Here is a 23,860-nt window from a genome sequence, read left to right on the forward strand (position 1 = left end):
GGATCTGCTTCTAGGGTAGCCAACCTAAGACATCTGTGATACCGATATGACTCAAATTTGAAAATCTGTGGACAGAGGGATTTTTTTTCAAATTTTCTTTGTATTTCTATTGTTTTTTAATGTTTGAATTTTATTTTATTTACTTTTTATACAGCAGGTTCTTATTAGTTATCTATTTTATACATATTAGTGTATACATGTCAATCCCAATCTCCCACTTCATCCCACCACCACCACCACCCGCCACTTTCCCCCTTTGGTGTCCATACGTTTGTTCGGACAGAGGGAATTTTTGCTACCAATTTTTGCTCAGATTTTACCTTAGTTAAGAAGTTAGCGGCGGAGATCACCTTCCTCCTCACGGATACACCAGAAATACAGCTACACGTGGAACAACTCCTACAGAACACCTACTGAACGCTGGCAGAAGACCCCAGACCTCCCAAAAGGCAAGAAACTCCCCACATACCTGGGTAGGGCAAAGCGGAGAGATTCCCGCACAGAGGATCGGTGCCGAGCGGCACTCACCAGCCCGAGAGGCTTGTCTGCTCGCCCGCCGGGGCGGGCGGCGCTGGAAGCTGAGGCTCGGGCTTCGGTCAGAGCGCAGGGAGAGGACTGGGGCTGGCGGCGAGAACTCAGCCTGAAGGGGCCTAATGTGCCACAGCTAGCCGGGAGGGAGTCCGGGAAAACTCTGGAGCTGCCGAACAGGCAAGAGACTTGTTCTTCCCTCTTGGTTTCCTGCTGCGCGAGGAGAGGGGATTAAGAGCGCTGCTTGAAGGGGCTCCACAGACGGGCGCGAGTCGCGACTGAAAGCGCGGAGCCCAGTGACGGGCGTGGGACGCTGGGGCTGCTGCTGCCGCCGCCAAGAAGCCCGTGTGCGAGCGCAGGTCACTGTCCACACCGCCCTTCCGGGAGCCTGAGCAGCCCGCCACTGCCGGGGTCCCGGGATCCAGGGGCGGCTTCCCTGGGAGAACGCACGGCGCGCCTCGGGCTGGTGCAACGTCACGCCGACCTCTGCCGCTGCAGGCTCGCCCCGCACTCCGTGCCCCTCCCTCCCGCCCGGCCTGAGTGAGCCAGAGTTCCCGAAGAGGCTGCTCCTTTAACCCTTTCCTGTCTGAGCGAAGAACAGACGCCCTCCGGCGACCTACACGCAGAGGCGGGGCCAAATCCAAAGCTGAGACCCGGGAGCTGTGAGAACAAAGAAGAGAAAGGGAAACCTCTCCCAGCAGCCTCAGAAGCAGCGGATTAAAGCTCCACAATCAACTTGATGTACCCTGCATCTGTGGAATACATGAATAGACAACAAATCATCCCAAATTGAGGAGCCAGGAGTCAGTACTGTGCCTCTGAGGTGGGAGAGCCAACTTCAGGACACTGGTCCACAAGAGACCTCCCAGCTCCACATAATATCAAACGGCGAAAATCTTCCAGAGATCTCCATCTCAACACCAGCACCCAGCTTCACTCAACGACCAGCAAGCTACAGTGCTGGACACCCTATGCCAAACAACTAGCAAGACAGGAACACAATGCCACCCATTAGCAGAGAGGTGGCCTAAAATCATAAAAAGTCTGCAGACACCCCAAAACATACCACCAGACGTGGACCTGCCCACCAGAAAGACAAGATCCAGCCTCATCCACCAGAACACAGGCACTAGTCCCCTCGACCAGGAAGCCTACACAACCCACTAAACCAACCTTAGCCACTGGGGACAGACACCAAAAACAACAGGAACTACGAACCTGCAGCCTGCAAAAAGGAGACCCCAAACACAGTAACATAAGCAAAATGAGAAGACAGAAAAACACACAGCAGGAGAAGGAGCAAGATAAAAACCCACCAGACCTAACAAATGAAGAGGTAATAGGCAGTCTATCTGAAAAAGAATTCAGAATAATGATAGTAAAGATGATCCAAAATCTTGGAAATAGAATAGACAAAATGCAAGAAACAGTTAACAAGGACCTAGTAGAACTAAAGATGAATCAAGCATCGATTAAAAACACAATAAATGAAATGAAAAATACTCTAGATGGGATCAATAGCAGAATAACTGAGGCAGAAGAACGGATAAGTGAGGTGGAAGATAAAATAGTGGAAATAACTAATGCAGAGCAAAATAAAGAAAAAAGAATGAAAAGAACAGAGGACAATATCAGAGACCTCTGGGACAACATTAAACGCACCAACATTCGAATTATAGGGGTTCCAGAAGAAGAAGAGAAAAAGAAAGGGACTGAGAAAATATTTGAAGAGATTATAGTTGAAAACTTCCCTAATATGGGAAAGGAAATAGTTAATCAAGTCCAAGAAGCACAGAGAGTCCCATACAGAATAAATCCAAGGAGAAATACGCCAAGACACATATTAATCAAACTGTCAAAAATTAAACACAAAGAAATCATATTAAAAGCAGCAAGGCAAAAACAACAAATAACACACAAGGGAATCCCCATCAGGATAACAGCTGATCTCTCAGCAGAAACTCTACAAGCCAGAAGGGAGTGGCAGGACATAATTAAAGTGATGAAGGAGAAAAACCTGCAACCAAGATTACTCTACCCAGCAAGGATCTCATTCAGATTTGATGGAGAAATTAAAACATTTACAGACAAGCAAAAGCTGAGAGAGTTCAGCACCACCAAACCAGCTTTACAACAAATGCTAAAGGAACTTCTCTAGGCAAGAAACACAACAGAAGGAAAAGACCTACAATAACGAACCCAAAACAATTAAGAAAATGGGAATAGGAACATACATATCGATAATTACCTTAAATGTAAATGGACTAAACGCTCCCACCAAAAGACACAGATTGGCTGAATGGATACAAAAACAAGACCCATATATATGCTGTCTACAAGAGACCCACTTCAGACCTAGAGACACATACAGACTGAAAGTAAGGGGATGGAAAAAGATATTCCATGCAAATGGAAACCAAAAGAAAGCTGGAGTAGCAATTCTCATATCAGACAAAATAGACTTTAAAATAAAGACTACTAGAAGAGACAAAGAAGGACACTACATAATGATCAAGGGATCGATCCAAGAAGAAGATATAACAATTGTAAATATTTATGCACCCAACATAGGAGCACCTCAATACATAAGGCAAACACTAACAGCCATAAAAGGAGAAATCGACAGTAACACAATCATAGTAGGGGACTTTAACACCCCACTTTCACCAATGGACAGATCATCCAAAATGAAAATAAATAAGGAAACACAAGCTTTAAATGATACATTAAACAAGATGGACTTAATTGATATTTATAGGACATTCCATCCAAAAACAACAGAATACACATTTTTCTCAAGTGTTCATGGAACATTCTCCAGGATAGATCATATCTTGGGTCACAAATCAAGCCTTGGTAAATTTAAGAAAATTGAAATTGTATCAAGTATCTTTTCCGACCACAATGCTATGAGACTAGATATCAATTACAGGAAAAGAGCTATAAAAAATACAAACACATGGAGGCTAAACAATACATTACTTAATAACGAAGTGATCACTGAAGAAATCAAAGAGGAAATAAAAAAATACCTAGAAACAAATGACAATGGAGACACGACGACCCAAAACCTATGGGATGCAGCAAAAGCAGTTCTAAGAGGGAAGTTTATAGCAATACAATCCCACCTTAAGAAACAGGAAATATCTCGACGAAACAACCTAACCTTGCACCTAAAGCAATTAGAGAAAGAAGAACAAAAACATCCCAAAGTTAGCAGAAGGAAAGAAATCATAAAAATCAGATCAGAAATAAATGAAAAAGAAATGAAGGAAACAATAGCAAAGATCAATAAAACTAAAAGCTGGTTCTTTGAGAAGATAAACAAAATTGATAAACCATTAGCCAGACTCATCAAGAAAAAAAGGGAGAAGACTCAAATCAATAGAATTAGAAATGAAAAAGGAGAAGTAACAACTGACACTGCAGAAATACAAAAGATCGTGAGAGATTACTATAAGCAACTCTATGCCAATAAAATGGACAACCTGGAAGAAATGGACAAATTCTTAGGAATGCACAACCTGCCAAGACTGAATCAGGAAGAAATAGAACATATGAACAGACCAATCACAAGCACTGAAATTGAAACTGTGATAAAAAATCTTCCAACAAACAAAAGCCCAGGACCAGATGGCTTCACAGGCGAATTCTATCAAGCATTTAGAGAAGAGCTAACGCCTATCCTTCTCAAACTCTTCCAAAATATAGCAGAGGGAGGAACACTCCCAAACTCATTCTACGAGGCCACCATCACCTTGATACCAAAACCAGACAAGGATGTCACAAAGAAAGAAAACTACAGGCCAATATCACTGATGAACATAGATGCAAAAATCCTCAACAAAATACTAGCAAACAGAATCCAACAGCACATTAAAAGGATCATACACCATGATCAAGTGGGGTTTATCCCAGGAATGCAAGGATTCTTCAATATACGCAAATCAATCAACGTGATACACCATATTAACAAATTGAAGGAGAAAAACCATATGATCATCTCAATAGATGCAGAGAAAGCTTTCGACAAAATTCAACACCCATTCATGATAAAAACCCTGCAGAAAGTAGGCATAGAGGGAACTTTCCTCAACATAATAAAGGCCATATATGACAAACCCACAGCCAGCATCGTCCTCAATGGTGAAAAACTGAAACCATTTCCACTAAGATCAGGAACAAGACAAGGTTGCCCACTCTCACCACTCTTATTCAACATAGTTTTGGAAGTTTTAGCCACAGCAATCAGAGAAGAAAAGCAAATAAAAGGAATCCAAATTGGAAAAGAAGAAGTAAAGCTGTCACTGTTTGCAGATGACATGATACTATACATAGAGAATCCTAAAGATGCTACCAGAAAACTACTAGAGCTAATCAATGAATTTGGTAAAGTTGCAGGATACAAAATTAATGCACAGAAATCTCTGGCATTCCTATATACTAATGATGAAAAATCTGAAAGTGAAATCAAGGAAACACTCCCATTTACCATTGCAACAAAAAGAATAAAATATCTAGGAATAAACCTACCTAAGGAGACAAAAGACCTGTATGCAGAAAATTATAAGACACTGATGAAAGAAATTAAAGATGATACAAATAGATGGAGAGATGTACCATGTTCTTGGATTGGAAGAATCAACATTGTGAAAATGACTCTACTACCCAAAGCAATCTACAGATTCAATGCAATCCCTATCAAAATACCACTGGCATTTTTCACAGAACTAGAACAAAAAATTTCACAATTTGTATGGAAACACAAAAGACCCCGAATAGCCAAAGCAATCTTGAGAACGAAAAATGGAGCTGGAGGAATCAGGCTCCCTGACTTCAGACTATACTACAAAGCTGCAGTAATCAAGACAGTATGGTACTGGCACAAAAACAGAAAGATAGATCAATGGAACAGGATAGAAAGCCCAGAGATAAACCCACGGACATATGGTCACCTTATCTTTGATAAAGGAGGCAGGAATGTACAGTGGAGAAAGGACAGTCTCTTCAATAAGTGGTGTTGGGAAAACTGGACAGGGACATGTAAAAGTATGAGATTCGATCACTCCCTAACACCATACACAAAAATAAGCTCAAAATGGATTAAAGACCTAAATGTAAGGCCAGACACTATCAAACTCTTAGAGGACAACATAGGCAGAACACTCTATGACATAAATCACAGCAAGATCCTTTTTGACCCACCTCCTAGAGAAATGGAAATAAAGACAAAAATAAACACATGGGACCTAATGAAACTTAAAAGCTTTTGCACAGCAAAGGAAACCATAAACAAGACCAAAAGACAACCCTCAGAATGGGAGAAAATATTTGCAAATGAAGCAACTGACAAAGGATTAATCTCCAAAATTTATAAGCAGCTCATGCAGCTCAATAACAAAAAAACAAACAACCCAATCCAAAAATGGGCAGAAGACCTAAATAGACATTTCTCCACAGAAGATACACAGACTGCCAACAAACACATGAAAGGATGCTCAACATCTTTACTAATTAGAGAAATGCAAATCAAAACTACAATGAGATATCATCTCACACCAGTCAGAATGGCCATCATCAAAAAATCTAGAAACAATAAATGCTGGAGAGGGTGTGGAAAAAAGGGAACACTCTTGCACTGCTGGTGGGAATGTGAATTGGTACAGCCACTATGGAGAACGGTATGGAGGTTCCTTAAAAAACTACAAATAGAACTACCATATGACCCTGCAATCCCACTACTGGGCATATACCCTGAGAAAACCATAATTCAAAAAGAGACATGTACCAAAATGTTCATAGCAGCCCTATTTACAATAGCCCGGAGATGGAAACAACCTAAGTGTCCATCATCGGATGAATGGGTAAAGAAGATGTGGCACATACATACAATGGAATATTACTCAGCCATAAAAAGAAATGAAATTGAACTATTTGTAATGAGGTGGATGGACCTAGAGTCTGTCATACAGAGTGAAGTAAGTCAGAAAGAGAAAGACAAATACTGTATGCTGACACATATATATGGAATTTAAGAAAAAAAAAAGGTCATGAAGAACATAGGGGTAAGACAGGAATAAAGACACAGACCTACTAGAGAATGGACTTGAGGATATGGGGAGGGGGAAGGGTAAGCTGTGACAAAGTGAAAGAGCGGCATGGACATATATACACTACCAAACGTAAGGTAGATAGCTAGTGGGAAGCAGCCGCATAGCACAGGGAGATCAGCTCGGTGCTTTGTGACCGCCTGGAGGGGTGGGATAGGGAGGGTGGGAGGGAGACGCAAAAGGGAGGGGATATGGGAACATATGTATACATATAACTGATTAAATTTGTGATAAAGCAAAAAAAAAAAAAAAAAAAAAAAAAAAAAAAAAAAAAAAAGAATCAGGCAGTATTTCTATATGATTCTTACTGTTTTTTAAATTTCTTTTTTTAGCATATTTTAGTTGTTTTTGGAGTTAAAATAATTTAGCAAGAAAATATGATCTTAAGGTTTATTACAGTTGATAATTCAATTATTTAATGATTCATTAATTTACTAATTTAATTATTCTTACATTTAATACATTTGTTTTATTAAACTGATTTTTATAATGCATTTAAGTAAATTATTTAAAAATCCAAAAAAAAAAAAAAAAAAAAAAGAAGTTAGCTGTTCAACAGCATTAGTTCATGCTTTCTCCCAGGGCTAGTGTATATTTTTAATGAGCTTAAAAACAAAAGAAGCCAAAGATGAGGTTGAACTCAACTAACATGCCAGGATTGCCATGAAAGTCACATCCTTGTGTATATCTGTGAGGTGACGGTGAGGAAAGGATTGGAGAATAGGGTGGGGGAGATTGCATGCTCCCTCCACGCCATCCTCTCCATCACACCCCATCACTTCTATCCTGAAGCTCCTTTGAGTGTGTCCATCTCCTTATATTCAAGAGTTTCTAATAATATGACAAAAGCAGCACTTTAGATCAATTTGGCAATGAACCAAAATGGACTGGAGCTGACCAAGATGAGGAGAAGGAGACCTGTGGAGAGCCTGTTACAGAGATAAGAGTTAGATATGAGATGGTGAACGCCTACATTTTTATGGTGTCAACCTGAATGGAAAGGAAGGAATAGAAATGATATTTATTTTACCCTGAAGGTTCTCAGGCTCCACCATCCTGGGGATTCAATTAACATTGAAGCAACATTAATACCCCAAGTTCCCTGGATCATCACTGCCACCTGCTGGTGTAAATCTCATCTTCCCCATTCATTCCTGGACCCCCCAAAGGGACCTCTTAGGTGCTCCCATCCTTCTGCCTCAGCCTCCTCCTGGATGTAGGCTTCCTACACACCGCAGGAGGATCCTGCCTCAACACCATTGAACTGGGGCTCCCTGAGTGCTGACTGCTGTTCCCAAGGCTTCAGAACTCTTGAAGTGACAGAGTGCTCCTTGACTGCCAGCTGAAAGTACGCCAGAGCCACACTGTGCTTGAGCAGTGCTGAGGAGACAAACACTCTCCCCACCCATTTGTTCTTTGTGGAGACTTATGGCACACAGAGCCCCAATGAAGAGTTTCTTTAGAGTGGTTGATAATGTTGATTATATGCCACCGTCTCATTCACTGACTATTTCACATGTATATATGTTGACTAATCAACTAGATTGGACAGCCCTCCAGGGAATCTACTTTTTCTGTATATTCAATAGTGCCTAGAGTGGTACAACTGCATATTGGTCATGCTCAAAAAATCCTGGTTGTGATTAACCAATAAAGATGTGGCAAGATTCCCAAGTCATTGCTTAAAGAGAGGAAACTCCTTCATTCTCTACGTGATAAGAGTGACTGTAAGTGAAAGTAGAATCTATTAATTTGATCATACTATCTTCCGTTATTACTGGGGGCAATAGCCTGTGGGCACCCAAGACCTCTAACAGAGTTAAACTAGAAATAAAAACTATCTGAGACAGATGATCGATGCAACAGAATGACCTTTGGACCTGTAAGATTGAGGTAGGAGATAGATGGGCCCCTGGGCCAGACAGCTGGTGTTTGTCACGTGGAGTAAAATTGAAACTTTGTTCTCCCCCAGACACTCCAAGGACAAAGTTAGTGGCCGAAGATGAGCTCTGCTAAAGTAAAGAGATAAGGTGCCCGCTCCTGAGGTCAAGGAAAACTTCCCTGTCTGCACATGCGCAAGAAGGCTCCTTGGGGGTCAGAAAGGGAGGGGGCACCACCCCATAATGTGTGTGGACATGTACCCACAGGCCTCTACTGTGGCATCCACCTTAGCAAAAAGTTGCACGGGCATCTTGGGGAGCATTCTAGGACCAGTCAGGTGTGAAAAAAGAAACAAGATAATTGGCCAAATGTAAACAAAGACCCGGAAGGACTGTCCTATGCAAGTGATTTAAATCACCTCTTTACTAAGATCCTCATTCAAGATGCCTGCATTCCTCTACGGGTGAGCATCTCCGCTTAGCTTCTAGCTTCTAACTTACCGCACTCCTCATTAGACAGAACACCCGTACCCTTTCTCTCTGGATGTGTATTTCTGCTTTGCTTCTGTCTTTTTATTATTATTATTATTTATTTATTCATTCATTCATTCATTCATTTAGGCTGCTTTGGGTCTCCGTTGCTGCGTTCAGGTTTTCTCTAGTTGAGGCGAGCGGGGTCTACTCTTTGTTGCGGTGCGGGCTTCTCATTGTGGTGGCTTCTCTTGTTGCAGAGCATGCACTCTAGGCTCATAGGCTTCAGTAGTTGTGGAGCCCGGGCTTAGTTGCTCCGCGGCATGTGGGATCTCCCCGGACCAGGGATCAAACCTGTGTCCCCTGCATTGGCAGGCATATTCTTAACCACTGTGCCACCAAGGAAGTCCCTTGCTTCTGTCTTAAATAAACTGTTTCTCTGTGTGCTCTCCCATACATTGTGCTGTGTCTCTAATAATAACTTTTGTACCTGTTTTTATACTTTTTGCCTCCTTGAAACATTCTTGCTTTCAAATGGGGGAGAGAGCCAGGGCCACTTTTCCTTCTAGCCTCTAGCCCCTGGTGGTCTAGCGGCTAGGATTCCTGGTTTTCATCCAGGCTGCCCAGGTTCGATTCCTGGGCAGGGAACTAAGGTCTCTTTAGGGCTGCTCACTGCTGTCCCTCCAAGATCAAGATTATACACTGGGGGGCTTCCCTGGTTCGTGCCCCGGTCTGGGAAGATCCCACATGCCGCGAAGCAACTAAGCCCGTGTGCCACAACTACCAAGCCCGCACGCCACAACTACTGAGCCCGCGCACCTAGAGCCTGTGCTCCACAACAAGAGAAGCCAACTACCGGGCTTCCCTGGTGGCGCAGTGGTTGAGAGTCCGCCTGCCGATGCAGGGGAGACAGGTTCGTGCCCCGGTCTGGGAAGATCCCACATGCCACGGAGCGGCTGGGCCCGTGAGCCATGGCCGCTGGGCCTGTGCGTCCGGAGCCTGTGCTCCGCAACGGGAGAGGCCACAACAGTGAGAGGCCCACATACCGCAAAAAAAAAAAAAAAAAAAAAGAGAAGCCAACTACCAAGCCCGCACGCCACAACTACTGAGCCCACGCACCTAGAGCCTGTGCTCCACAAGAGAAGCCACCGCAATGAAGAGTAGCCCTCGCTTGCTGCAACTAGAGAGAGCCCGCACGCAGCAAGGAACACCCAACGCAGCCATAAATTAATGAATCACTTAATTAATAGAGTAGGCCATGGGAAATAGAAAAGGGAAAGTTGCAGAGATGAATGTTGGCAGCACCTCCTCCCAGCCCTCAGACACCAGGGAAAGGTACCCCAAATCATGTTTTAAAACAAAAGAAAATTTCTCTGTGTACACACAAGCCCTAAGAGGGAAGTTAATGGAAATACACTCTTTTTTTCCAGTGGCTGGTCCAGTAGCTCAGTTGGTGACAGCACGTTGCTGAATGGTAACAACACTTCAGATTCATCACTTTGATAACTGTGATTTATAAAAGTAAATTTCTATTTGTCTTCCTCCTGTTCCTGGCACAGAGTTCCTAAAACCCTTGGAATTTCCAGTGAGGAGAGCAATCAAGGTAGCTGTTGTTATGGTAATGAGGTGACTCTCAGAAAGCACCTAAGGATGAGGGCTGGTAGCCAATAGAACCAACCAGGGGATTAGAGGGTTGAACTTTTAGTCCTACTGTCCTCACCGCCCATCTCCCAACTTCCTGGGAAGAGAGGGGCTAGAGATTGAGCTCAATCATCAATAGCCGATGATTTAATCAATTGTGCCTATGTAATGAAACCTCCATAAAAACCCAAAAGGAGAGGGTTCAGAGAGTTTCCTTGGTGGACTCACACATGGAGATGCTGGGAGACAGCAGGGAAACTCAATGTCCCTTTCCCCACACATTGCCCTGTGCACCTCTTCCATCTGGCTATTTCTGAGTTATATCTTTTTATAATAAACCAGTAATCTAATAAGTAAACCGTTTCCCTTCCATGAACTACTGAAGCCAATTAATCAAATCCAAGGAGAGGGTTGTTGGAACTTCCCATCTATAGCTGATGGGTCAGAAGCCCAAGTGACAGCCCAGACTTGCAACTGGTGACTGAATTGGAGGATGAGGGGAGAGAGTCTTGTAAGACCGAACCCTTAACCTGTGGGATCTGATGCTACTTCCAAGTAGACAGTGTCAGAATTAAGTTATAAGACACCCAGCTGGTATCAGAGAATTGCTTGGCCATGTGTTTAAAAAACACACACACACACACACATTGGAATTGTGGCAGAATCATAGCTGATGATGAAATCGAGCAGGACCCTGTGGGGCCCCTGCATCCAAAGCCTTTCCGTGTCCCCCATTTCTCGTTTGTAGGAAATAGGCTTCATTCAGCCTCCGTGACCTTCCCTGAGTTCCAAAGGACAGGTTCAAACAGTTGCTAATCAGGGAAGGGAGGGGATGCCGAGACAAGGGAGGAGCAGTCAAGAAACAATAGTGCGTCTTGGGGCAGGGTCCTGGCTCCTTCTCAAGGAATATACATAACAATATTTTTGAGCTCTTCTGCAGAATGAAGGCCGGCACCCAGACGGAGGGGGGCCACTTCCGGCTGAGCACAAGATTCTTGGAACACCGCCCTGTTACCTCATCACCAACCTATCAGAAGAAAGTCACACACCCTGCAGCCCTCACCCCAAATTTTGCCTATAAAAACTTTTTCCAGAAAACCAACGGGGAGTTCAAGGTTTTTAAGCTCTCCTTTCTCCTTGCTTGGTCCTGCAATAAACCTTTCTCTGCTCCAAACTCCGATGATGTTTTAGTTTATTTGGCCTCACTCTTCAACAGGCACACAAACTTTGTTCCATAACAATGATCAGAATTGGGATCAGAATCAGAATCATAAGCACTCATTTATGCAACTGGTATTAAGTGACTACTTGACAAAAGGTATTCAGCCAGGTTCTTTGTTTCCCCCAAAGATATATACAAAACCACGCAAAATAAAACATGCTCACTAATAGCTACAAAGGCAGTTTGTGATGAATTCCTTGAAATTCATAACATAATGGGAAATTAAGGCAAAGGATAAAATTGAAGTAGCACTGAATTTTGTCTCGAACAGATAAGGTTTTGGTAGGTAAAAGGACAGGAGAGTTAAGGTTTTTCCTCCTAAACCAGCTATATCTGTTTTTCAGATATACTGTAGCTGCTAGGTCAAGAGTCTGTAAAAGCGAACCCATCATCACTACAGGACTGACCATTCAAAAAGATAAATCCAGCTGATGGCGGACCAAAGATACCCTTGTGATACAAAAAAGTTATACAAAAGAAAGCAGACCAAAAACTGTGGGAATAAAAATTCAGAGCTGCGCAAGACAAAGTCTGGCAGCAAATCCACGCCTTCCGCTGGTGCGGCACCAAACCCTGCACTGAGCCACCTTGGAAGTCCTTCGATTGAAGGGGAAGGCATTCAAGGCAGGAGGTTCGCACAGGCAGTTAAACGCAGAGGTTGTGCTCCCTTGATTTTTCAGCCTTAGAAAACTGGGCCATTCCATCACTACTAACAATGTAGGCAGAGGAGCAAAGACAAGAACGCTTTGCTTTTGAAGTTAAATCCCCACAGGAAAGCTGCTTTGCTCCATGTGGGTAGAAACAAAGAGTTGCAAGAAAATGGTCACATCTTCTAGCACTTTTATCTCCTTGCTGCCTAGACATTTTCATGTGGAGAGGGAAAATTCTCATGGAAGCCTGAGAATAAGCAGGCACCGTGTCTTATGAGCTTGAATAACACTACCTCTGTGAGGTTTAGTAACATGGACTCTGAAGAGCTGCCCCCAACCAAGAAGTTCTGGAGAGTGTTCTTACCTCTTCAGGTCTTTTCATGTAGAAGTGTATATCCGGCTGCTTCTTGGGGCTTTCTCCTCAGGCTGCCAGGAGGAAGAGGAAAGTGGTATTATTGGAAGCCAAAGGAATATTGTGGTTTAAAAATAAGCATGAATAAGCTTAATAGCATCAGCTTCCATAGCCTTCTCACTCCAGCATCTCGACAGGACAGTCCCTGTTTCTGCTGGTGCCAATCCAGTGATGGCAGCACAGCTGGCTTCCACCATCATGGGCTCCTCCAGCTTCCAGAAGGAGCTTCCTAATCTTAAGCCAGAATTTGACTCTCAGGGATTCTGAGAAAACAGCAATAAGAGAAAGGAGAGGAAAAGGGACAGTTGAATAGAAAAATATTTCACTGAGCAGAAATAAGAATTCACTAACTACCTAACATCAGAGCAGTACTTAAAAAAAAGGTGGGTGAGTGGGTCACAGGGGAGCCTAAATCCAAAATACATGTATCTGGAGATACTGTGGAGAATTTCTGATTTTCAGATCAGGTAGACTTGAAACCAAGCAGGACCCTGTGGGGCTCCTGGACATGGAAGCCTTTCCATGTCCCCCATTCCTTGTTTGTAGGGAACAGACTCCAGCCTCCATGACCTTCCCGGAGTCCCAAAGGGGAGATTCAAACAGTTGCTAATCAGGGAAGGGAGGGGATGCAGAGACAAGGGAGGAGCAACCAGGAAACAAGAGTGCAGCCTTGGGGCAGGGTCCTGGTTCTGCTTCAAGGGATGTACATAACAATGTCTTTGAGCTCTCTACAGAACTAAAACCCCCAACAAATGGAGTTAGCATTCTTCATTCCAGAGAAGACCACCAGAGGCCAGATAAAAGGAACCAGAGAAGCTCATTAGGAGATTACCTGAGACCAGAGTAAAGGAGTGCAGGCCCTGTGCACACCCTAATCTTATCAGCGACCTTGCCCTTGAACTATTGCTACAAAAACTCCACCAAATCCTCCCAGGTGGGGACACACAGTTATCGAGGGCAGGAGCCCGCTGTGTCCCCTTTTGCCTGGCAAAGCAATAAAGCTATTCTTTTCTGCTTCACCCAAAACACTGTCTCTGAGATGAGATTTGGCTTGGCATCAGTGCATAGAGGCTGGGTTTTCAGCATCAGACTAAAAAGTATAGAAAATTAACGTTAACAAATACGGTTTAATAGACATCTATAGGTACACAAATAACACCGTATTCCTTAGAAAATAGAAATTTTCAAATGCTTCTGGGACAAAATTTGTTTAGGCATTAGATTACTAAAATACTTTTAAGATTATAATATGCAATAAAAACTGAAATAAGTAAAAAAACATAGTGTATATATACACACAAATAGTGTGTGTACATATATATATAATATATATGTACACACACACACTAAAAACTTGAAAATTTTAACAAATTTTCAAACAACCAAAAACAACCTGAAGTTAGAGGTTATTCAGCAATAATGAAAAACTTACTAAGCATAAGCATTTAATTGTAACTTGTGTGTCAAACACTAACCACTTTACACTTAATCTTCATAATAACACTAAGAGGTAGATGCCCTGATCTCCATTTTCCAGGTGAGGAAACTGAGGCACATAGATGTCAAAAAGCTTGCCTAAGATTATATAGATAGTTAGTGGCAGAAGCAGAATTTGAACCGAGGCAGCCTGGTTCTAAAGCATACATCCTTAACCACTATACCATGTAATTCCATATAAAAACACATGGGCATGGCCAAAGCCATAAAGAGGAAAATTCATACCTTTTATTTATTTCATACCTTAATAGCTTTTCTTTTGAATTTTATTTTTTATACAGCAGGTTCTTATTAGCTATCTATTTTATACGTATTAGTGTATACATGTCAATCCCCATCTCCCAATTCATCCCACCACCACCACCACTTCCCCCACCAGTTTCCCGCCTTGGTGTCCATACGTTTGTTCTCTACAGCTGTGTTTCTACTTCTGCCCTGCAAACCAGTTCATCTGTACCATTTTTCTAGGTTCCACATATATGCATTAATATACGATATTTGTTTTTCTGTTTCTGACTTACTTCACTCTGTATGACAGTCTCTAGATCCATCCACCTCTCTACAAATGACCCACTTTCGTTCCTTTTTATGGCTGAGTAATATTCTATTGTTTATATGTACCACATCTTCTTTATCCATTTGTCTGTCGATGGGCATGTAGGTTGCTTCCATGACCTGGCTATTGTAAATAGTGCTGCGATGAACATTGTCATACCCTTAATAGCTTTTTATATTAAAAAAATAAGTTATTTAACACAAGATTGCAACATGGTGGCAGACTTTAGCAAATGATCCTGTTGTCTCCTCCTGCACTAAAAACTAGGGCACGGAGTGGGAGAAGGAAAAAAAAAAAAATGGAAATGGTATTACGTTGGCCAAGGATTTACCAGTGTCTATGTGGATGATGTTTAGGTAAGACATGCAGACCTGTGTATATACATTGACACAAGCTAAGAATTGGTGTGAATCATGGCTCTGACTAGCAATGCCACAAGTATTACAACATCTGTGCATATTGAGTTAAAATTAGTTCTGTGCATATTGAGTCAAAATTGAGTTCTAAGTGATTACGTCTCTAATGACTTTGATTACAGAAACTTGCTAAATTGCTATAAATGGGGGCCTCTAGGATAAAGTGTTTAAGAGCCCAGGCTGTGGCGTCAGATCTCAGCTTCAGGCTATGGCTTGGCCACCTGATAGCTTTTTGACCTTGGTGGGAAAACAATAGCCACCACCGACTCTATCATTTCCTGGGGTTGCTGTAAGAACTAATTATAAAACACTTGATATGGTGCCTAGCACAGAACGGCTGGAAAACAAGAAACGGTTATTCGCCGACCAAAACCTGACAAACACCCATCTTCCAAAAGTTAAAGTAGGCAGAAATACTTTGTCAGAAGAAATCATAAGACTTCAGATTCTCTGTAGTAATGGGCTAGGATATTCGGACAAGCCCTCTTGAAAACAAAACACACACACACACACACACACACACACACACACACAAAACCACTAAGGGAATTACCTGGCGGTCCAGTGGTTAGGACTTGGTGTTTTCATTGCCCAGGGTCCCGGGTTTGATCCCTGGCTGGGGAACTAGGATCCCACAAGCCATGCAGCACAGCCAAAACCACACCCCGCAAAACAACAAACAAACAAGAACAACAAACAAACACTAAAATCTCTGGGTAAAGTGTTAAAAAATAAAAGAAAAGCAGACATATTTCTTAAAAGTAAGAGGAGCTAACACCATAGTTAGAAATAACCAGAACAAAAGGAACTCCAGAGATAAATGAGCGCAGAAGCCACTTTTGTCCTGAGGGGATCTGCCACTCCCACTAGACTTGAACTTGCATGTGAATGGCTTTTGGCTGCAAATGGTACACAAATCAAAGCTCAGACTCATACCAGGTGGGATGTCTAGTGGGACACTCTCCCCTCAGTAAGCCTGGGGCCCAAAGGTGAGGATGAACCAAAGGAATGGAGGTTTTCTGTGAGATCTTGCATCCTAAATGGACCCATACATAAAGTCTTAAACTAAGATTAGGGTGGTCCTGGATTAGGATTGTTTTCTGGTGCCAAGCAGAAGCAAACTGAAGCAGAAGCTCTCTGGAGGACCTGTAGCTGTGTTCTAGTTCTCCACTTCTTCCTAGAGATAGTTCCAAGTACAACAGTCCAGAATCAATGATGAAGATGCACGTTAAAGATGTTACCATGAAGGAGAAAAGCAGAATCAGGCATGTGTGCATGTGCACACATGGACACAAACAGATCTACAAAGGATTCAGACTGATGATAAAAGCATTCTGTTTATTATGCTTAGTGAAATATATAAGATATGCTCCATCTGCAGGGAACAGGAGACTTTTACCAAGTGATCTTGCAAGTGAGAAAGAGAACCAAATAGAACTTCTAGAATTTAAAAATGTGATAACTAAAGTTAACTCAGTGGATAAGTTAATAGCAAATCAAGCACGTTCATGAATAGGTATAAAAATCAAAAAGAGTTATCCAGAATGTAGTCCGAAGAGACAAAGAGAAAATGCAGAAAAGCTGGTAGGAAATAGGAAGTACAGATGTGAGATCAAGGGTATTCAGTTGGGATCAAACACATTTGAAGAGATGGTGGCTGAGAATTTACCAAACCAATCCAGATTCAAGAATTTCAATGAACTCCAATCGGAATAAATAAAAATAAGTCCACACTTACACATATCATATGAAAACTGCTGATAAGCAAACACAAGGAAGATAACCCTTAAATGAAGTCCAAGAAAAAGCAACAGATTTTCTTAAAAGGAGTGTCGAACTAACAGTAACAAGAGAGAAAACAGTAGAATGATCTTTCCTTTTTGTATGTTGAAGATTGCTGTTAAGCTAGAATTCCATTTCCAGTTGAAATATTTCTAGAAAGAAGGTGAAATAAAGACACTTTTAGAAAACAAAAACAGAATTTATCACCCAAATAAAGGAAAATCTAACAGATGATCTTTAGGTAGCACATATGACCCAAAGTGAAGATCAGAGATGTGAGAAGGATTTGTGAATTCATCTAAATAAACACTGAATGCATAAACTAGGTCATGCGGGTTTTATATATAGAAAGGTCATTGCATTTTCCAGAAGGAGGGTAGTTACCAATTAACTTTAAACATTGATACATGTTGTAATTTTTAGGATAAGATCTAAAAGGGATTTAAAAAAGAATGTATAATGTCTAACCTCGTAGAGGAAAAATGGAATTATAAAATAATTTAAGAGATGTATGAAAGAAAAGCGTGCAACAAGATAGGGTAAGTACAAAGCACAAAATAAGATGTCAGATTTAAGCCCAAATAAACCAATTAAATTCATATTTTAATAGATTTGAAATGTAAGAATAAAAGAATAAAGAAAATCCCTATGAGCTGACATAGGGTGATTTTCAGGATATATTCTTAAGTGAAAAAGCAAGATGCAAAAATTATGTCACATTTTGTGTGAGAAAAAATAAGAATACACGCACTTATTATTGCAAAATTAAACAGAAAGGACAAATGAGAAATAAAATCAGTGGCCAACAAGGGTGTGGAGGTTGGTATCCACAGGGTGGGAGGGATAGAGAAGGGAATGAGACTTTTAAGCAGAACTTTTTATAGAATTTTGACTTTTGAACCATGTTAATCTTTTATATATTCAAAAAATAAACTGAAACAAGAAATGAGGAAAATTCTAACATTGAAGGCAGATAGAAACAAAACCATATCACACTGATACATAATTACCCAGAAGGAAAAAGAAAAAATTTCTGACCACAGTACTCTGACAATACACACCCAATGTAATATAGTTCAGTCTTAGAACAAAAAGAAATCTTAAACTTAAGTTTGTTGTTGATGAATCAATTATGAAACATTTTTAGATTACTGCATGACTGAGCAAATATACTGTTGGGAACCCAGGTTCTCATTGTGGGAGGAGAGAAGTACAAATAGCCAGTGTGGGCAGGACAGAAAAAACCCTGTGGTGTTAGGATGAAAATGGAGACATCGTCAGTATGAACTTGAGATTTCTTAAGCTCTTTCCACGGAAAGGGCCTGGAAGCAATCACATCTCTGTACCAAGGAGCACACCTAGCATCCAGATCTTAGTTTTGAATACTATTCCCCACTACAAAGGAACAGCAGGACATCTTGGAGAAATGCCTGACTTCAGGAGGGAGACAGGGAAAGTAAAAAGGAAGCCTGGAAGATCTGGTAGCAGAGAGTTAAAAAGTGCTCAAAACTTATGGGAACTATCAAAAACACACAGGATCCCATGACTCAGAAACTTAAAGGAGCTCACAATGGCCAAATATGGGAGAATTTAAACTTCAAAACAAATAGTGACAGGAATAGATTGTAATGCTGAATAAAAATAATTCATAAATCCACATTGGTTCTAAAATCCCTTTCCTTTAAAAAGGATGGGGTGAGAGGAGCAAAGGGAAAGTTTTCCTTAGAGCAGGTGCCAACTAACTGGTGTAGGAGGAATAAGAGAAATAGAAAATCATTACGTTACATTAGTAGAAATCACCAGTGGATGATAAAATATGGGGTAAGAGATTGTTAGGGAGCAGAATGTGGAGAAATTTGACAGACACCCACCTTAACCAAGTGTTCAAACTTAGTATCAGTAATAATGGAACTGTGTCATGGACTCCTCACACACCACACTGAGGGGAACACGGCATGGGGCACCCCTGACAAAAAAAATGTTTACCTGGGCCTGATTGTGAAGAGGGGAAGAGTCAGACAGATGCAAATATGCAGAAGGATGTCCTGCAAAATAACTGAGGTGGATCCTTTAAAAAGGAGAAAAGAGAGAAGAAAAGGAAAAAGGAAAGAGAGAAAAAAAAGAAAAAAACCCAAAAGGCTGGGGACTTGTTCTACCTACAGAGAAAACTAAGTGTGGTTCATGACCCTTAACTGGGTCCTGGGTGGAAGAAAAATTGTTAAATACTTTACTGGGACACCTGGGCATATCTGAATGTGGATTGTATATTAAATGATAATATTGCATTAATGTTAAATTTTGGAGAGGATAATTATACTGTGGTAGGAGACTGTCCCTGTTCTTAAGAGATAAAGGCTCAACTCTCATCCAGTTAGAAGTATGTGTGTGTGTATGTATACATATATAAATACATACATGTAAAAATGAATGATATACATATGCATTTGTATATACACATATTCACAGAGTGTAACAAAGTGTTAATAATTGGTGAATCGAATTGATGTTTATTATTCTTGTGAGTTTTCTGTAGACTTGAACTTTTTAAAAATAAAGGTTGGGGAAAATTTAACTAAGATTTATTTATCTAAAAGACAAATATTGTTATACTAGGTAAAGGGAGAAAATCCAACTAGTATATGCAGTGTAAAAGCTACATTTAAACCTAAATATACTAAAAGATTGAAAATAAAGAAGATTAAAAAAAGAAAGCTCAGGTGGCTCTATAAATATCAGACAAAACCAATTTTAAACAAAAAGCATTACCAGAAAAAAAAGACTTGTCTCATAATGATTTTTCAAAAAGTTCAATTCACAAAGAAGTGATTAAAAAATCCCTAAAACATTTACGTCGAATGAGGTCTTCAACATATAAACCAAAACTGATACAACCACAAGAAGAAATAGAAAAATCTACATTCATAGTGAAAGATTTTAACCTAAATCTCTGTAATTGATAGACTAAGTGGCCACAGTAGAATTCAAACAAGAGAGGAAAAAAATCCAGACATGCAAGGACTCAAAGTTTAGCAGCCACAAACACCTTCTGAAATACTAAAGGATATCTCTTGCTAAAGAAAAAAAAAAAAGAATCCAAAAGGAAGACATGGAGTACAAAAAACAATGGCAATCAAGAAAGCAATTAAACAGATTGGTTCAAGATGGCAGACTAGAAGGACGTGCTCTCACTACCTCTTGCAGGAGCACCAGAATCACCACTAACTGCTGAACAATCATTAACAGGAAGACACTGGAACTCACCAGAAAGGATACCCCATATCCAAAGACAAAGGAGAAGCCTCAGTGAGACGGTAGGAGGGGCGCAATCACAATAAAATCAAATTCCGTAACTGCTGGATGGGTGACTCACAAACTGGAGAACACTTATAGCACAGAAGTCCACCCACTGGAGTGAAGGTCCTGAGCCCCACATCAGGCTTCCCAACCTGGGGGTCCAGCAACGGGAGGAGGAATTCCTAGAGAATCAGACTTTGAAGGCTAGTGGGATTTGATTGCAGGACTTCAGCAGGACTGGGGGAAACAGAGACTCCACTCTTGGAGGGCACACCAAGTAGTGTGTGCATCGGGACATGGGAAGGAGCACTGACCCCAGGGGAGACTGAACCAAACCTACCTGTTAGTGTTGGGGGGGGTCTCCTGCAGAGGTGGGGGGTGGCTGTGTCTCACTGTAAGGACAAAGACACTGGAAGCAGAAGTTCTGGGAAGTACTCCTTGGCGTGAGCCCTCCCAGAGTCGGCCATTAGCCCCACCAAAGAGCCCAGGTAGGCTCCAGTGCTGGGTCATCTCAGGCCAAACAACCAACAGGGAGGGAACCCAGCCCCATCAATCAGCAGACAAGTGGATTAAAGTTTTACTGAGCTCTGCCCACCAGAGCAACAGCCAGCTTTACCCACCACCAGTCCCTCACATCAGGAAACTTGCTCAACCCTCTTAGACAGCCTCATCCACCAGAGGGCAGACAGCAGAAGCAAGAAGAACTACAATCCTGCAGCCAGTGGAACAAAAACCACATTCACAGAAAGAGAGACAAGATGAAAAGGCAGAGGGCTATGTACCAGATGAAGGAACAAGAAAAAACCCCAGAAAAACAACCAAACAAAGTGGAGATATGCAACCTTCCAGAAAAAGAATTCAGCATAATGATAGTGAAGATGATCCAGGACCTCGGAAAAACAATGGAGGCAAAGATCGAGAAGATGCAAGAAATGTTTAACAAAGACCTAGGAGAATTAAAGAACAAACAAACAGAGATGAACCATACAATAACTGAACTGAAAAATACACTAGAAGGAATCAATAGCAGAATAACTGAGGCAGAAGAATGGATAAGTGACCTGGAAGACAGAATGGTGGAATTCACTGCTGCAGAACAGAATAAAGAACAAAGAATGAAAAGAAATGAAGACAGCCAAAGAGACCTCTGGGACAACATTAAATGCAACAACATTCGCATTATAGGGGTCCCAGAAGGAGAAGAGAGAGAGAAAGGACCCAAGAAGATATTTGAAGAGATCATAGTCGAAAACTTCCCTAACATGGGAAAGGAAATAGCCACCCAAGTCCAGGAAGCACAGAGAGTCCCAGGCAGGATAAACCCAAGGAGAAACATGCCGAGACACATAGTAATCAAAATGGCAAAAATTAAAGACAAAGAAAAATTATTGAACGCAGCAAGGGAAAAAAGACAACATACAAGGGAACTCCCATAAGGTTAACAGCTGACTTCTCAGCAGAAACTCTACAAGCCAGAAGGGAGTGGCATGACATACTTAAAGTGTTGAAAGGGAAGAACCTACAACCAAGATTACTCTACCCAGCAAGGATCTCATTCAGATTCGATGGAGAAATCAAAAGCTTTACAGACAAGCAAAAGCTAAGAGAATTCAGCACCACCAAACCGGCTTTACAACAAATGCTAAAGGAACTTTTCTAAGTGGGAAACACAAGAGAAGAAAAGGACCTAAAAAAAAAAAAAAAAAAAAACCCAAAACAATTAAGAAAATCGTAATAGGAACATACCTATGATAATTACCTTAAACGTGAATGGATTAAATGCTCCAACCAAAAGACACAGGGTCGCGGAATGGATACAAAAACAAGACCCATATATATGCTGTCTACAAGAGACCCACTTCAACCTAGGGACACATACAGACTGAAAGTGAGGGGATGGAAAAAGATATTCCATGCAAATGGAAATCAAAATAAAGCTGGAGTAGCAATACTCATATCAGATAAAATAGACTTTATTTTTTTTATAAAATAGACTTTAAAATAAAGAATGTTACAAGAGACAAGGAAGGACACTACATAATGATCAAGGGATCAATCCAAGAAGAAGATATAAGAATTATAAATATATATGCTCCCCACATAGGAGCACCACAATACATAAGGCAACTGCTAACAGCTATAAGAGAGGAAATCGACAGTAACACAATAATAGTGGGGGACTTTAACACCTCACTTACACCAATGGACAGATCATCCAAACAGAAAATTACTAAGGAAACACAAGCTTTAAATGACACAATAGACCAGATAGATTTAATTGATATTTATAGGACATTCCATCCAAAAAGAGCAGATTACACTTTCTTCTCAAGTGTGCATGGAACATTCTCCAGGATAGATCACATCCTGGGTCACAAATCAAGCCTCAGTAAATTTAAGAAAATTGAAACCATATCAAGCATCTTTTCTGATCACAATGCTATGAGATTAGAAATCAATTACAGGGAAAAAATGCAAAAAACACAAACACATGGATGCTAAACAATATGTTACTAAATAACCAAGAGATCACTGTAGAAATCAAAGAGGAAATCAAAAGATACCTAGAGACAAATGACAATGAAAACACGAAGATCCAGAACCTATGGGATGCAGCAAAAGCAGTTCTAAGAGGGAAATTTATAACAATACAAGCCTACCTCAAGAAACAAGAAAATCCTCAAATAAACAATCTAACCTTACATGTAAAGGAACTAGAGAAAGAAGAACAAACAAAACCCAAAGTTAGAAGGAAAGAAATCATAAAGATCAGAGCAGAAATAAATGAAATAGAAACAAAGAAAACAATATCAAAGATCAATAAAACTAAAAGCTGGTTCTTTGAGAAGATAAACAAAATCGATAAACCATTACCCAGACTCATCAAGAAAATCAGGGAGAGGACTCAATCAATAAAATTAGAAATGAAAAAGGAGAAGTTACAACAGACACCACAGAAATACAAAGCATCCTAAGAGACTACTACAAGCAACTCTATGTCAATAAAATGGACAACCTGGAAGAAATGGACAAATTCTTAGAAAGGTATAACCTTCCAAGACTGAACCAGGAAGAAATAGAAAATATGAACAGACCAATCACAAGTAATGAAATTGAAATTGTGATTAAAAATCTTCCAACAAATAAAAGTCCAGGACCAGATGGCTTCACAGGGGAATTCTATGAAACATGTAGAGAAGAGCTAACACCCATCCTTCTCAAACACTTCCAAGAATTGCAGAGGAAGGAACACTCCCAAACTCATTCTATGAGGCCACCATCACCCTAATACCAAAACCAGACAAAGATACTACAAAAAAAGAAAATTACGGGCCAATATCACTGATGAATATAGATGCAAAAATCCTCAACAAAATACTAGCAAACAGAATCCAACAGCA

Source organism: Hyperoodon ampullatus, assembly GCF_949752795.1.
Source record: "Hyperoodon ampullatus genome assembly, chromosome: 3".
Classification (NCBI taxonomy): Eukaryota; Metazoa; Chordata; class Mammalia; order Artiodactyla; family Ziphiidae; genus Hyperoodon; species Hyperoodon ampullatus.